Source organism: Phascolarctos cinereus, unplaced genomic scaffold (genome assembly GCF_003287225.1).
Source record: "Phascolarctos cinereus isolate Bilbo 61053 unplaced genomic scaffold, phaCin_HiC Scaffold_5;HRSCAF=322, whole genome shotgun sequence".
Classification (NCBI taxonomy): domain Eukaryota; kingdom Metazoa; phylum Chordata; class Mammalia; order Diprotodontia; family Phascolarctidae; genus Phascolarctos; species Phascolarctos cinereus.
This window is the reverse complement of record NW_027555958.1, coordinates 52,703,213-52,718,510: the sequence shown is the minus strand read 5'-3', so window position 1 is coordinate 52,718,510 and position 15,298 is coordinate 52,703,213. Positions and strand designations below refer to the sequence as shown.

Sequence of the window (15,298 nt, the reverse complement as noted above, 5' to 3'; positions counted from 1 at the left end):
GCGGAAGGAAGAAAGAGAGAGAGGGAAGGATGAAGGAAGGAGACTGGCATTTATTGTGTATAAGCACTTATTACATATATGTGTGAGGCAGTGTGCTAAGCACTTTATAAATACTATTTCATTTGATCTTCACAACAATTCTAACAACACGGTGACGTAGGTGCTATCATTACCCTTCTTTTATAGTTGAGAAAATATGAGGCAGACAGAGGTTGAATGACTTGTCCAGGGTCATTCAGCTAGGAAATATCTGAGGTTGGATTTGAACCGAAGTCTTTCTCACTCCAGGCCCAGCACTTTCTCCACTGCACCACTCAGCTGTTTAGAAGTGGGCTTAGAGGTAAAAAGAGGAAAGTAAGAACAGCAAGTGGTCACGGGACCACAGAACGTTGGAGCTGGAAAAGACTTTAAAGGTCATCCAGTACAAGGCTCTCTCTCATTTTATAGATCAGGAAGACAAGGCTACCAAAAGGAAGTTACTGTCACCAGGATTGTTGCCCTCAATCCAGTCAGGAAAGTAGTCCTGCTCCCAAATCCTATTTTGTTGCTTATTGTAGTCCTATGAAATCCACCCAAATCCTTACTTTCAAATGCGATGGATTATTTTATACGAGACAAGTGGGTCATACCATGGGTACAGTGCTAGGCTTGGATGGAGTCAGGAATATCTGAGCTCAAATATGGCCTCAGACATTTATTAGCTTGTGGTCTTGGGCAAGTCACTTAACCTCTGTTTGCCTCAGTTTCCTCAACTATAAAATGAGGATAATAATAGCATTTACCTCATAGAGTTGTTATGAGGATCAATTGAGATAATATTTGTAAAGCACTTAGCACAGTGCCTAGCACACAGTAGGTGCTAGGTAAATATTTTTATATAGCATATAAATGCTAGTTATGCTTATGGCATTTTTGTTTCTACCATCTCCATTGATTCTCACTGCTCTGTGAGGTGGGTAATCCGTCAATCAATAAATATTCATTAAATGACTACTTATGTGCCAGGCATGGTGGTAGGCACTGGAGAAAAAAGGACAAAGATGAATCTCAGTCCCTGCCCTAAATTTTAGATTCTTCTGGGAAAAAACTATGAAGTACATGTATAAGTAAATAGGAGATGCCCGGTGTCCCAAAAGTCTGAGTGCAGCTGTAAATGTTAATGGCTTATTTTTCAGCTGTCGAAGTCTCATTCAGACTTTTGGGAAACTTTGCATCTTATATTTTTCGGACATCTTCTATACAGAAAGTAAATACCCAAAGTAATTTTGAGGGCAGAGGGAGTGTGGAGCAGAAAAGGAGAATGTAGGAGGTGGCCCCAGAGATGAACTTTGAAAGGAGCTCAGGATTCTCAGAAGCAGAGACAAGGAGGGTCCCACTCCAGGAGTGTATAAAAAGCATGGAGACTGGAGATACAATGCTTTTTATAGATGGAAAAAAAAAGATACACAAAAGTTAAATAATTTGCCCTAGGTCACATGGCTGGTGCTATACATTTGACAGACTCAGTTCAATGCTTTTATTGCTGTACCGTGATCGTGTTCTAGTCTCTTTAATGATATTATTAGCTCTCAACTCTACCTTATATTATGCTGGGCTCCCCACAGCACACAGCTAGGCACACAGTGGCTGCTCAGTAATGAGGTGCTGCCATGGAGAAGGAAAACAAAGAAATCTCTGGCCTAGTGTAGCAAGCAGAGCTCTCCGTTGGGATAGTGGTGAGATCAAACTTGTTATTTCCCTTGCTGATGCTTAGATGTAATAACCCAGTGTGGGGGTGGAATAGCCCTCCGCCCGCTTCTCAGAATTCCCGTCATGACTTAGGTTTCCTCTTAAGTCTGTACATTTCAATTGCATGAGTCACCCTGAAGCCACCACAGCCTCTTTTCCAAGTATCCGGGTATAGCAGGAACCTGGCTGTAAGCGTAGGAGATGGGATCATAGGATTATGGGATTTAGAAATGGCAAGGATAGAACTGAGTCTGATTTATAAAAATAAGAGCCATTCCCCAATTGATAAAAAGTCAAAGGATTATAAATAAGCAGTTTTCAGAAAAAGAAATCAAAGCTATCTATGTGGTTCAGTTGTGTCTAACTTTTCATGACCCCATGGACCATAGCATGCCAATGCTGTCCACGAGCTTTTCTTGGCAAAGATACTGGAGTGGTTTGCCATTTCCTCCAGTGGATTAAGGCAAACAGAGGTCAGGTGACTTGCCCAGGATTACAGAGCTAGTAAGTGTCTGAGACTGGATTTGAACTCAGGTCTTCCTGATTCCAAGCCCAGTGCTCTATCCACTGAGCCGCCTGGCTACCTCAAGTTATCTATAGTCATATGAAAAAATGTTCTAACTCATTATTGATTAGAGAAAAGCAAATTAAAACAACTCTGAGGCACTACCTCACACCTATCAGAAATGGCAAATGCTGGAATGGTTATGGGAAGAACAGGTATGCTAATGAATTCTTGGTAGAGTAGAGAACTGCCCATCCATTCTGGAGAATAATTTGGAACTAGACCTATAGGGCTATAAAACTAGGTATACCCTTTGACTCAGTAATACCTATAGGTACAAAAATATTTATAGCAGCTCTTTTTATGGTGGCAAAGAATTGGAAATCGAGGGGATGCTCATCAGTTGGGGACTAGCTGAACAAGTTGTGGCATATGTCTGTGATGGAGTAGTATTCTGCTGTGGGAAATGATGAGGGGGGTGGTTTCAGAAAAACATGGCAAGACCTATATGAATGGATGCAAAGTGACATGAGAAGACCCAGGAGATCATCATACACAGTAACAGCAATGTTGTAATCAGCTGCGAAAGACTTGGCTGCTCTGATCAATGCAATGATCCAAGACAATTCCAAAGAACTCATGAAGAAAAAATGCTATTTATTCCAGAAGGAGAACCGATGAACTCTGAGTACAAATTGAAATATAATTTTTTCACTTTATTTTTCTTGCTTTTTAAAAATTACACGGCTAATACGGAAATGTGTTTTGCATGAATTCACATGTGTAATTGATATGATATTGCTTGCCTTCTCAGTGGGTTGGGGAGGGGTGGGAAGGAGGGAGAGAATTTGGAATTTAAAATTTAAAAGGAAAATAATGTTCAAAATAAAGAAATAATAAATTTAAAAGAATATTTAAGAAAAACTGGCAAGGACCTTTGAGACCAGCTAGTCCAACTGGCTCTCTTTTTGTGGATGGAGAAACTGAGGCTCCAGTATATGCAAAGTAAGCTATATACAGGATAAATAGGAGGTAACTAATGGGGGAAGGTACTAGAGTTAAGAGGAGTTGGGGAAGACTTCCTGCAGAAGGTAGGACTTTAGTTGGGACTTAAAAGAAGCCAGCGAGGTCAGTAGTCAGAATGGAAGCGGGAGAACATTCCAGGAATGGAACAGCCAGAGAGAATTCATGGAGCTGAGAGATGGACCACTCTGACATTTATTTGTTTCTTTGGGGCCTCATGATAATGCTGAGACAGGGCAGGGAGTATGTCCATTTTATAGGTGGGAAAGCTGAGGCCCACAAAGGTTAACTTAACTGCTAGAAATTCAGAGGTCACGTAAATCCCAAGGTTTTTTCTAACCAGCACAAAAACACAAAAGCTGGATGGCAACTTTAAGATGTCAGTCTCTTTCCTTGCAGAATTTTGCTGCCTTCAGCTAAGCTGGCATGTCAAGAGCCTAGTTCTTAATAACTCCTGCCTGGGATTTGCTGATAGCTAAAGCCTGATTTAAATCTTGGAGATGAAGAATTGTAAAGCTGGGAGGGACCTCATCTCTTCCAACTCCCTTGTGTAGTGTCCCTGGCATGTAGTTATACAGCCCCTCTCAAATACATCCACGGGCAAATAAAGGTCTTCTTACCAAAGCCTTGAGCTTGGGAGAAGTCCAATACTAAAATAGTCTGGTGAGCCCCCAAGGAGCAGAGGGCCACTAGGCTGCCTGAAAAGGTGCAAACTGGCCCAATATTGGGATCAGTTGTGAGTACATGTCCAGCCCTAGTGATATAGGGAGACCTAGTGTCAAAACAAACAAACAAATGTGTTTTTTCTCTAATGCAAAACGAGACCGACAGAAACTGCAGAACAATGGTTTGGTTGGATGACAGGAATTTTTAAATCTAAGCATTGGACTTTACATTAAATTTATGATAAATTTTCAAATAAATTCTATTATATTAGAATCAGCCCAATATATTTTTCATAGCCAGACTCTGCCATCCAATATGCTGGCAATCTCTTCCAACTTTGAGTCATTTACAGGTTTGATAAGCATGCCATCTACTCTCTATCTAAGTCATTTAGAAAAATGTTAAATAGTACAGATCTCTAGGGTGTGGCATGGCTAACACCAATATTACTCTTTGGGTTCAGATATTTAGCTGTGAAGTCACTTAGGTGTACTATTAGCCAGCCCCCATCCCTTCCACCTAGAACACAGACCATAAGAATAGCATGATTTTGTCAAATGCTTTCCAAAATAACTAGGCAAATGATATTTACAGCATTCCCCTTCACCTACCAGTTTAGTAACCTTGTCAAAATAAATCGAACAGAGTTTGTCTAGTATGATCCATCCATGATAAACCCATGCTGGCTCTTAGGGAGCACTCTTCCTTCTTCAATGTTCAGAAACCATTCTTAAAATGATACATTCTTCAATTAGCACTTCACGAGGTTTTTATTTGTTGTTTAGGCAATTTTTTTAAGTCATTTCTGACTCTTTGTGAACCCTTTTCTTGGACGATTCTTGAAAAAGATCTTGGAAGGGTTTGCCATTTCCTACTCCAGCTCATTTTACAGATGAGGAAACTGAGGCAAACAGGGTTAAATGACTTGCCCAGAGTCACACAACTAGTGAGTGTTGGAGGCTAGATTTGAACTCAGGTCTTCCTGACTCTAAACCTAGCACTTGATCCACTGTGACCCCATCCAGCTGTCACCCTACTGGGGAAGAACAACCAATAATATTGATGATGATGTGATGATGATAGCTAGCATTAATATAGCACTTTAAGGTTCGAAAAGTACTTTACAAGTATTATTTCCTTTCATACTCACAATCCTGGGAGGCAGGTGCTAACCTCCATGTTACAGGTGAAGACACTGAGGCTGGGAGAAGTTAAATGATTTGCCCAGGGTCTGATAGCTAGGAAGTATCTGAGGCTGAATTTGAACTCAGGTCTTCCTGACTCCAGGTCCAGAGCTCTATTCACTGTGCTACCTAACTGCCTCATGTGCACACATGAATAAATACAAATTACATACAAAATGGGTACAAAGTAATTTTGGGGGGTGGAAGAAAAACCACCTATTGGGAGAATCAGGAAAGGTAATTCTTGAACTAAGCCTTGAAAGCGAGGAATGATTCTAAGAGGCAGAGATGAGGAAGAAGAACTTGTAGGAGGACAGCTTGTGGAAGGACAGGAACAAAGATAGAAACCCAAGCAGGCTATTCTGTCTGAAATGTAAAGTATGTGAGGGTGCATGCATGTATGTGTGTCTGTATGTATGCATGTGTGTGTGTGCACGTGTGTTTTCAGTAATTTTTCAGTTGTGTCTGACTCGTTGTGGTGCCACTTGGGGTTTTCTTGGCAAAGATACTGGAGTAGTTGGCAATTTCCTTTTCCAGCTCATTTTGCAGATGAGGAGACTGAGGCAAACAGGATTAAGTGACTTGCCCAGGGTCATAAGCTAGTAATAAATGTCTAAGGCTAGATTTGACCTCAAGAAGATGACACTAGGCTCAGCACTCTAGCCAATGCACCACTTAGCTAAAGACATAAACTTCCTTAATCTGGGAAATTCACTTATGTGGAACAGATCATTTCCTAATAATGCTGGAGAATGTATTCCTGTGTTACTAAGCATCATTATAATGATATTTTAGCTTTGCAAAGAAGTGGCCAGAATGAGTCGGGGCCTTTAGAAGAATGAGCAACCACTTTCCCCCTCTTTGGGGTACACCACCAGGAAGCTCTCTTTAAACACTCCCAGTGACCATCAAAGGCTGGCTGTAGCTTTCTAGATTCAACCCAAAGAGTGTCAGCTTTGGGTCTTGTGCTCTGGGCCTGCCGAGTTGTTCTTGTTTGTGTGGGCAACTTCTTCACGGAGAAATACTGCTAATATCCTCCAGGTGCAGACATGACTTCATCTCCTAGAGCATGTGATCTTTCTTTACAGCTTCTTGAGGGCTGATGGGGTCACACTGCCATTCTGCACTTACTCTAGGACCCTTAGGACAAGAGTAGCCCCAAAGAAGTTAGAAGGAGTTTAGACAACTTTCTTTGAGAAACCACTAAGTCCACTGAAGGGAGAAAAAAATAGGGAAGTAAAAAATGGCCTGATTCATCCCTGCTGCCAGCCCTCCAACCTGCCCCTGCTCCCAAGCTACCAGAAGCTCTCCTTCCTAGGTTAGCAACTAGCCCCAAAAAACTCTTAGCTGGGTTTTTTTTGAGGGGGAGGGGCATGGATCCCTTTGGCAGTCTGGTGAAATCTACGGACTGCTTCTAAGAATAATGTTTTCAAATGTCTAAGAGAAAATATACAGTATTATAAAGGAAACCAGTTGTATCAAAATAATGTAATTTTCCTCCAACCTGGTTCAAGCACCCTCTGGAGATCCAAAATGCTGCCTTTGGGACATAACAGAGACACACAGAGAATGTGGGACCCTGAAGAGGAGATCTGATTTAGCAGGAGCCACCTTCCACCAGTCACTGCTCAATTTTGCCAATCTTGTTTTTCATTACGGTATGTTCCCTGTTGAATCTTCTTTCACAGTGGTTCCTTAGAAACCTCTAATCCTTCAATCCTCCACTGGACAACTGAAGCTGAATGCCTATTTGGCATCTTGGTATCTTAGGAAAGGAACACTAAAGAGTTGGTTGAATGATACAGATTAAAAAGAAGTAATGAGTGATCCTGGAGAAACATCACTGACTGCTAGGGATAGATATATCCTCATTCATTCATTCAATGAATGCTTATTAAATACCTACTATAAGCACAGTGCTGTGTGAGGGACAACATTTAAGTAAGGCATCCTTCTGAACATATAAAGTAAAGATGACTTTTTATTTTTTCAATTACAGTAGTGAAGAGGAAGAGAAAGATAGCCTGGTAATTGGAAAAGATAGAAGAGTCTATGGAAGGCCTTTTTTTTAAGGATAAGGGACACTTGAACATACTTCAGGCAAATGGGAAGCAGACAGTGGAGGGAGAGAGAAAGAAAGAGAAAGAGGGAGGGGGAAAGAAGGAAGAGAGAAAAAGAGTGGGGAACAGAGAGGGAGACAGAGAGAGACAAAAAGGAGAAAGAGATGGGGAGAAAGAGAGAGAGGTGGAAGGAGTGAGAGAAGAAGGGATGGGGACAGGAGAGAGAGAGGAGAGAGGAGAGGAGAGAGAGGGAGAGAGCAAAAGAGAGAAAGAGAAAGAGGGGGGGGAGAGGAGGAGAGAGAGAGAGAGAGAGAGAGGGAGACAGAGAGAGAGAGAGAAACACTGAAGATGTAGGGGGGGACATCTGGATCAAAGTCCTGGAGGAAGTAGGAAGTAGTGGGCCTAAGGGGACAGGTAAGATGATTATCCCTAAGCCTAGAATAGAAGGGAAAGTCAGAATTGTCAACCAGATACTGAGAAATTTTGAGGAATGGATGAAAGGGATGGAGAAAAACCACATCAAGTGAGATTCACTTACTAGAAGGCAGAGAGAAAGCCAAACAATCTCTTGATGTTCATCTCAACAGTTGATTCCAAGAAGCTGTATTTCCTACAACAGCTATTTGAACCCAACCAAGCTCAACTATTTTCACTACGTGGCAATGAGATTTTAATGGACTGACTTCATTGCTTTGGAATGGGGTTCTGAAAAATGCTTCAGTTGGATGGACCAGCAATCTCCTGTTCGCATAGCACTTGGTGATTTTTCAATATCTAGCCCTGATATTTTAAAGCCCCATTTTACTTCAGAGTCCTTAAGTGGCATCTCAAAGCACTTTTCATTTTGTTGCTAAAAATAATTACATCTCCTATTTTAAATATTATCATTATTTTAAAAGAAAATTGGTTTTCAGGGGATATGGTTTTTTGGTTACATATAGTGTATATTTACATATAGTTTACATAAAGAAATGGGAGGAAAAGGGAACTGGAACTGTTTGGACAATAGATTGCCCTTGACCTCAGTCCTGGAATGGGGCCTCTGGCCACAAGCGTCAGCAAGAGGAGGTATTGGTCTAAGTGTCAGAAGATCTGGACTTTCCAGTCTCAGGTTTATCATTAACCCACTGGGTGATCATGGGAGGCCCTGGACAACTCAAACTTCCTGGACCTCAGTTTCCACATCTAAAAAATTGAAATGGAAGGAAGTTGGACCAGACAATCTTCAAGGTCTTTTTCAGTCTGATATTCTGCGATTCTATAGACACCCAATTTCCTGAACAAAGAAAGACCTGAATCACCTTTAGCAGCCTAGTTAGGCACTACTTTGGAAAGGAAAGAATAGGCAAGGAAGGACAAATGGAGGATAAATGGGAAAACAAAAAGTACCACCCCGGGTGTCTGTGGTCACTAAAAAGAGACAAGATGGATATAGGCTCTCCAAAGAAGTGGTGCAATAGCACCATACCTTATCCATTATATCCAGATAACTGATCACTCATGATTTTGGCTTGGATTGGAAGATTCATAAGATTTTCCTATTGGAATCAACCTCAGAAATGATTTGGAGAATTTGGAGTTAGAAGACTTCTGTTCCAATCATGGCCCTTCTGCCAATTAGCCGCTAGCTTTTGTGTAAGTCACTTAAATTCTCAGAGACTTAGCTTTTTCATCCATAAAATGACAGAGCCAGCTTGATGGTTTCTAAGCTTCATCTCGGCTCTAAATCTGATGACCCAATTCAGGGATATCTTTTACAGTATCTCTAGCAGACAGAGATCCAGATCCTTAAATATATTCACTGATGGGGTTCCTGGGCTGTGTGTGACCCTGGGTAAATCACTCATTCTCCTTAAGCCTCAGTTTTATCCTTTCTCAAATAGGGAAAATAAAAGCATGTATCTCTCAGGTTGGTTGTAAAGATTAAATGAGATAATATCTATTAGGCACTTTGCAAACCTTAAAGTGTTCAGTGTCACTAATTACCATCTCTTAGGGCAGTGGATTTGATCTGGAGCAACTTCCATTTTTAGAAAGTTATTCTTTTTGTTTGGTGTAGATGTTTCCTCTCAGTCTCCATTAGATTGTGAGCTCCAGAGGGAAGAGATTGTTTTTGTCTGTCTTGTATTCCCAGCACTTAGCATTGTGCCTGGCACATAGTATGCACTTAATAAATGCATGTTGATTTGACTTATAACATTTCTCTAGTAGATCTTCATGGCCTTTTGGAGCAACACATAAGTCTATTCCCTGAGACCTGCATTCATTTCTTAACTCCACAGGGCTGATTCACCAGGTAAGTGACCAGAGTTCAGTTCATCACTGTGCCTCAGTTTCTCTTCTATAAAGGATAGATTAGAACTTCCAAACTGTCCTATACCTGTCACTTTAGCCAGTTAGTCAGCCTCAAACCATCCTTGACCCTTAACTGTCCTATCCAGTCATTCAATGAATTCCTGTTGAATATTCACTTGTGACTTCTCTTGTATTTGTCTTAGTTTTTCCACCCAAGCTTGACTCAGGCATTAGCCTCCAACTGGCTGGCCACCCTGCCTCCAGCTCTGATCCATCTCATACAGCTCCAGCCAGATCCATCTTTCTTTCTAGCCTGCTTTCACAATGCTCTCCTTCATGGAGTCTATATTCCAGCCAAGCTGGACTACTAACTGTTCTCTGATCTCACCCTATCTGATCTGTTCCTATTATTTTTGTACACACCATCCATCATGTCTTCCTTTGCACTTACTATCTGCGTGACCTTGGGCAAGTCATGATGGGAGGCAGTGCAATACAAGGGACAGAACACTGACTCTGGATTCAAAGGACCTGGGTTCAAATCCTACTTATAATGATTACTGCCTGTGCAACCATGAACAAATCACTTAACCTCACTGGGACTAATTTCCTCACCTATAAAAAGAGGAGGTTGGGTTTATGATTACCCCTTAGTGAAATCCTTCTCTTCCTTCAATGCATGGTCCAGGGGTCATTTCCTTTACCAGGCCTTCCCTGATTCTTCAGATAGAAGAAATTCCTCCCTCCCTGAATCTCACAGGTCAGCTCGACTTTTCCCAAGTACCTGCCTCAGTCTCTATATAATGCTTACATAGGTTTAATCCCTTCTAATGGGTTCTGAGTTTCTGCATCATTCTTCATTTTTGTAGCCTCAGTGCCTTGAACATAGTTGAATTCTTAAACTACTTGTTTTGTCATTTATTCCCCAGTTCAAAATCCTTTACTGGCTTCCACTGGTGACAAAAGTTCCAAACAAACTCTCTGTCACCTGGAATTCAAGGCCCAGCACAATGTGGTCCTGTGCCATCTTCCATAACAAAGTTATCCAAACTTTGCTCTAGGAATACTCACAGTCTTCCAAAGGTAAGCCATTCCATTTCAGGAAAGCACTCATTATTCCAGTTTTTCTTAACCATAAGATCATAAATCTGTCTCTTTACACCTTCCATCTAGTTCTCCCAGTTCTTCCCTCTGGGGCTAAAACAGATCAAGCATAATCTTTCTTGCATTGACAATCCTTCAAATACTTGGAAATCATAACCATGTCTCCCCACCAAATTGTCTCTTCTCTGCACTTAGACGTATCTCCAATTCCTGGATCCCAGTGTGGGTCAACACACTCTCAAGTCTCCTCACCATTGTGGTCATTCTCCTCTTTATACCTTACAGTTTATCAATGTCCTTTCTAAAGCATGGGGTCCACCCAATATTCCAAATGTGGCCTTACGGGGATAAAGTACAACCTTGACAGCCTTGGACACTCTTCCTCCTTTTCACGTGGACTATAGTTGCATTAGCTATTGTATAAAGCTAGTGGCTCATCTGGAACCTAGAGTTTACGAAACCCCTGAATCTTTTTCACATGAACTCCTATATAGCAGGAATTTAATAAATGTTTGTTTGACTATTGAGCCACACTTAGTTGATTTTCAACCCTAGTGTAAGATTTCACATTGAAGTAGTATGGTAGATAGATAAAGTTCTGGCCTTAGATACAAGGACACCCAAGTTTGGCTCCTGCCTCAGACACTGAATGGATGTGTGACTTCTCTTAACATATCTGTGCCTCAGGTTCCCCATCTGTAAGATGGGGATAATAGAAGTATAATGGCAAAAGTTGTGAGAATCAAATGAGATAGTATATGCAAAGTGTAAAGCATTCAATACCAGCTATTATTATTATTATTATTATTATTATTATCATTGTTGCTATTTTTTTTGCGTCCTGAGCACAGTGACTACTTAGCTTGTGACTTACATAGATGCTTAATAAGTGTTTATTGAGATTGCACACATAACTTATATCAAATTTCTTACCATATTAGGGAAGGGGGAAATGAGGGAAAGAGAAAATTGGGAACTCAAAATTTTAAAAAAATGAATGTTAAAAATTGTCTTTACATGTAATTGGGAAAAAATAAAGTGTTTATTTAAAGATAAATGATGATCGAGTTGAATTTAACTAACATTTAAATTTGGTTAAATTTAGTTAAATTTAAATCCTTTCAAATTTTGGCTCACTAGATTTGAATTCATCTTAATTAGATTTTATATTCCCTAATTAAATTTGACCTCTTGAAGACAGGGTTGATACTTTCTATTTTTTTTATTTTATTTTCCCACAGTGCCTAGACCAGTACTTTACAAATTAGATCCTCAATAAATACTTCATTGATTCACTGCTGTGTTATTATTTTCTAAAATTAGAGTATGGGTTAATAATGCCAAATATCTAGAAGAAAACCCAAAAGACTCTGCCAGCTCCCTGGATATTTCCCAAAATCCAGATGGTTAGTGGCACATGGGTGTAGCCTGTGCCTCTTACATATCCCACATATGACCCAACTTTTAAAATAGAGTTTTCTTTAATATTCTTGGGCAATTTTTCTGTAGGGCTCATAGAAAAGTATTTTTTTAGAACTTCATGTTCTCCTCAATATTGTAGGAGAAAGTACAGGAGGTAGGCAGACTTTACCAAGCAAACTTCTGAATATAATGACCATCTTATGCTTTTCTATGAGAACCAAACAATCTCTTTTTTCCTTCCTGAAGTCCTACCCTAGGGTGGACCCCCTGCCTCCGGGCACAATTGTACTTTCCAAGCATTTCGCCTCAAGGCTCAGGGCTGGAAAATCCTGGCAGTCAGAGTTGAGGGGCCAGCACGTCTGGAACAGAAGAATAGGCCAATGTGATTCCTGGGCACACCCTGGATAAACACTGCTCCCTCAGCCCCATGCTGAGGGCCAGACAGACGGAACACTCAGGAACAGCATGCTCTGGGACTTTGCAGGAACAAACCAAGTCCATAGCTCCATGTTGCTTTGCCCTGACAGACACAAAGAACCTTCTTGCTTTCTGGTTCGGGATAGACGGAAGGTTAGCGATTGGGTTGCTTATGTGACATCAGGTACCCTACCTCCCTGTCTGGACTAGTACTCCCTGTACCTCCTCAAGCCCTGCTCATCCTTCATGGCCCAGGCACAATCCTACTTCTGCTATGGGGCTTTTAGAGTATTTACTCTAAGGTCACAACCTTCTCCTGCTCCTCCAAACTGCCTGGGCCCTTTGGCTCTATAATAACGACTCCCAATAAAACACTGGGGATATTTAGAGGATAGCTGAATGATTGCTGTTTGACTTTCCTTCTTGAAGAGGACCATGACATCAGGGAGGTGATGCCATGACTAGCAAGTGAATTGGATTTAAATGAGGGAGGGCTGTGCAAAGTCACCAGCCTCACCCTCTCCTCTGGAGCCATCTGGGTCCAGTGGCAGCATATAGATCAGGATGACTACAGATGGCCCCAGATGCAGTGGGGAACCTTGGCCTTTTGAAGCTAAGGTCTTTAACCAGCCTCAGTTTGACTGAGGCAATGCCCATTCAGTGATTAAGGCTAGGTAAGAATGAGGCAGAGACTGGCCTCTTTGCCTGGTAAAAAAAAATTAACACATATATTCATATGAATATATACATATATATGTATATAAAGCAAAGAAAAATAAAAATCAATCTGAGAGGCAAAGACCCTCAGGTTTCTGACCAAAATAGAAACAACTGCTATTTACATTCACTCTGAGCCAATCAGGGCCTAAACAATGACTAGGTGGGACTGGATCTGGGACCTACTGTTGACCAATCAATGACAGCCAGAGTGATTTGGGTTTAAGGCATGGTCCTTAATAAAAAAAGTTTCGGAGATCAAAATTTACATTCCTTTGGGCAGAGTACTGGCAGGCAAGAGTATGATACTCTCTGTGGACAGAGGTAGAAGATAACGGTTGTTAAGTACTTCCAAGGCTTCCATGGGGAGAGTCATTAGGCTTGGGATCACAGGATTCAGAGCTGGAAGGAACCTCAAAGACCATCTAGGCCCACCTTCATATTTTACAGATGAGGAAACAGAGGGTAGGGGCTTAGGTGACTTGTCTCAGGTCATCAAAGTGGTTCCAGAATTTGAACCTAGATCTCCAGACTCTAGAGCCAGTGCTTTCTTTCTCCATTGTACTCTAGTACCCTTTTCTCATTGTTTGTCACCAGAAGGTGGAAACAGGAACAATGACAAGAAGCTGTATTGAGGCAAGATTTAGGCTGGATTCAAGGAGAAACTAACAATGAGAGTGATTCAGAAGTGTGAGGAAATGGGGCCTCCCACAGTGGAGGACTTCAGGAGCTGACCCCTTCTCAGGTGGTGAGAGCAGGGTTCCTCTTTGGGTCTGCTTGGACTGCTACGTGGCTGCCGAGGTCCAATCCCACTCTGGGATTCTGGGACTGAGTCTATGGGAACCACATTAAAGGGGACCCCTCATTCCCTAAGAAAGCAGAGAACTACTTGTTCTGCTGCTAGCTGTGCTGCCAGGCAGGCAACATTTAGATTATAAAAACTTAAGTTAGAACTTTACAGAGACTCTACAATCTTTAGAGCACTCATTCGGACTTCTCTTATCTCGTCCTTTCTTGCTCCAAAGCAGCATCCGTTCCCACCAGACAGTCTGGGTGCAGGGAAGCTGCCCTTGCATGCACCTCTGTGTCAGTCGTCATGGCACACTGGGCTGTCCCTTCCACAGCCTCAAGACTGTTCCCAGAAGTTTATGGCAGCCCCAGGGAGAAAGAGAAACTAGAAATCTAGAGGGCCACCTATCTCCTTCCTTCCGTTTCAAATTTCTCTGGAAACTTGAAGGGCTAAGGGCCAGGGCAGGGCTGAGTGGAGGGGGAGAGAGTTTCCCTTGGGACTGTCTGGTGTGGTAGGTTGTTGTATTTTACTTGTGTCTCCAGCATTTAACAAAGTGTCCCATACATCATAGATGTTTAATAAAATGCTTATTGATTAATATATTTATCTTGATCTTTGATGCTGTGGAAACAGCAATGTCTCTGGAACCAGCAGACTGGGGTTCAAAGCAGGCCCTGATACCTATTCTCTGTGTGACCTTTGGCAAGGAACTTTAGGCCTCAGTTTCCTCATTTGTAACACAAAGGGGTTGGATGAGACAGCCTCTAAGGTCCATTCCAGATACAGATCTAATGATCCCATGATTTATGTTCCTAACAACCTGGGGGGGAGGGGGGGAGAGAGATGCCTTATCCCCACTTGTCTTTTGACCAGGCCTGTAATTTCATAGTTTGGGGATCTCACAGTAAGGATACCCCCCCCCCCATCAGTAAGATCCTTGGGGGCAGGGACTGTCTTTTTCCTCTTTTTGTATCCCTGACACTTAGCACAGTGCCTGGCACATAGTAGGTGCTTAATAAATGTTTAGTGATTGATCGTTCAGCAATTTGTAATAGTCTTGGAGAGTCTCACTTGGAAAAGTGAAATACCCAGGGTCCCATAGTTTGTATGCATTAGAAATAAGGGTAAGCACAGTTCTTCCTGATTCTGAGGCCATCTTTCTATCTATTGTGCCACACTGCCTTGAGATTTCCATTTTACAGATGAGGGAACTGAAACTCCAAGAGACAGTGACTTGCCAATGGAAACACAATAACTAAATGTCACAGGCAAGTTTGGAGCCTAGTTATCTCCTGACTCCAGCTCTAGGGCTCTTCCCACTCTACCACACTGAAGCAGCTACTGTCATAGGGCTGGACATGTGGGCAGCTAGGTTACTGTCTGAAGA

General features: G+C 41.8%; 1 protein-coding gene across 2 annotated transcripts in view; it reads right to left on the bottom strand.

Annotated features, from left to right (window-relative positions):
* The window catches only part of TSPAN2 (tetraspanin 2), a 61,730-nt gene that overhangs the window by 17,754 nt on the left and 28,678 nt on the right, over positions 1-15,298 (bottom strand). The window lies entirely within an intron of this gene.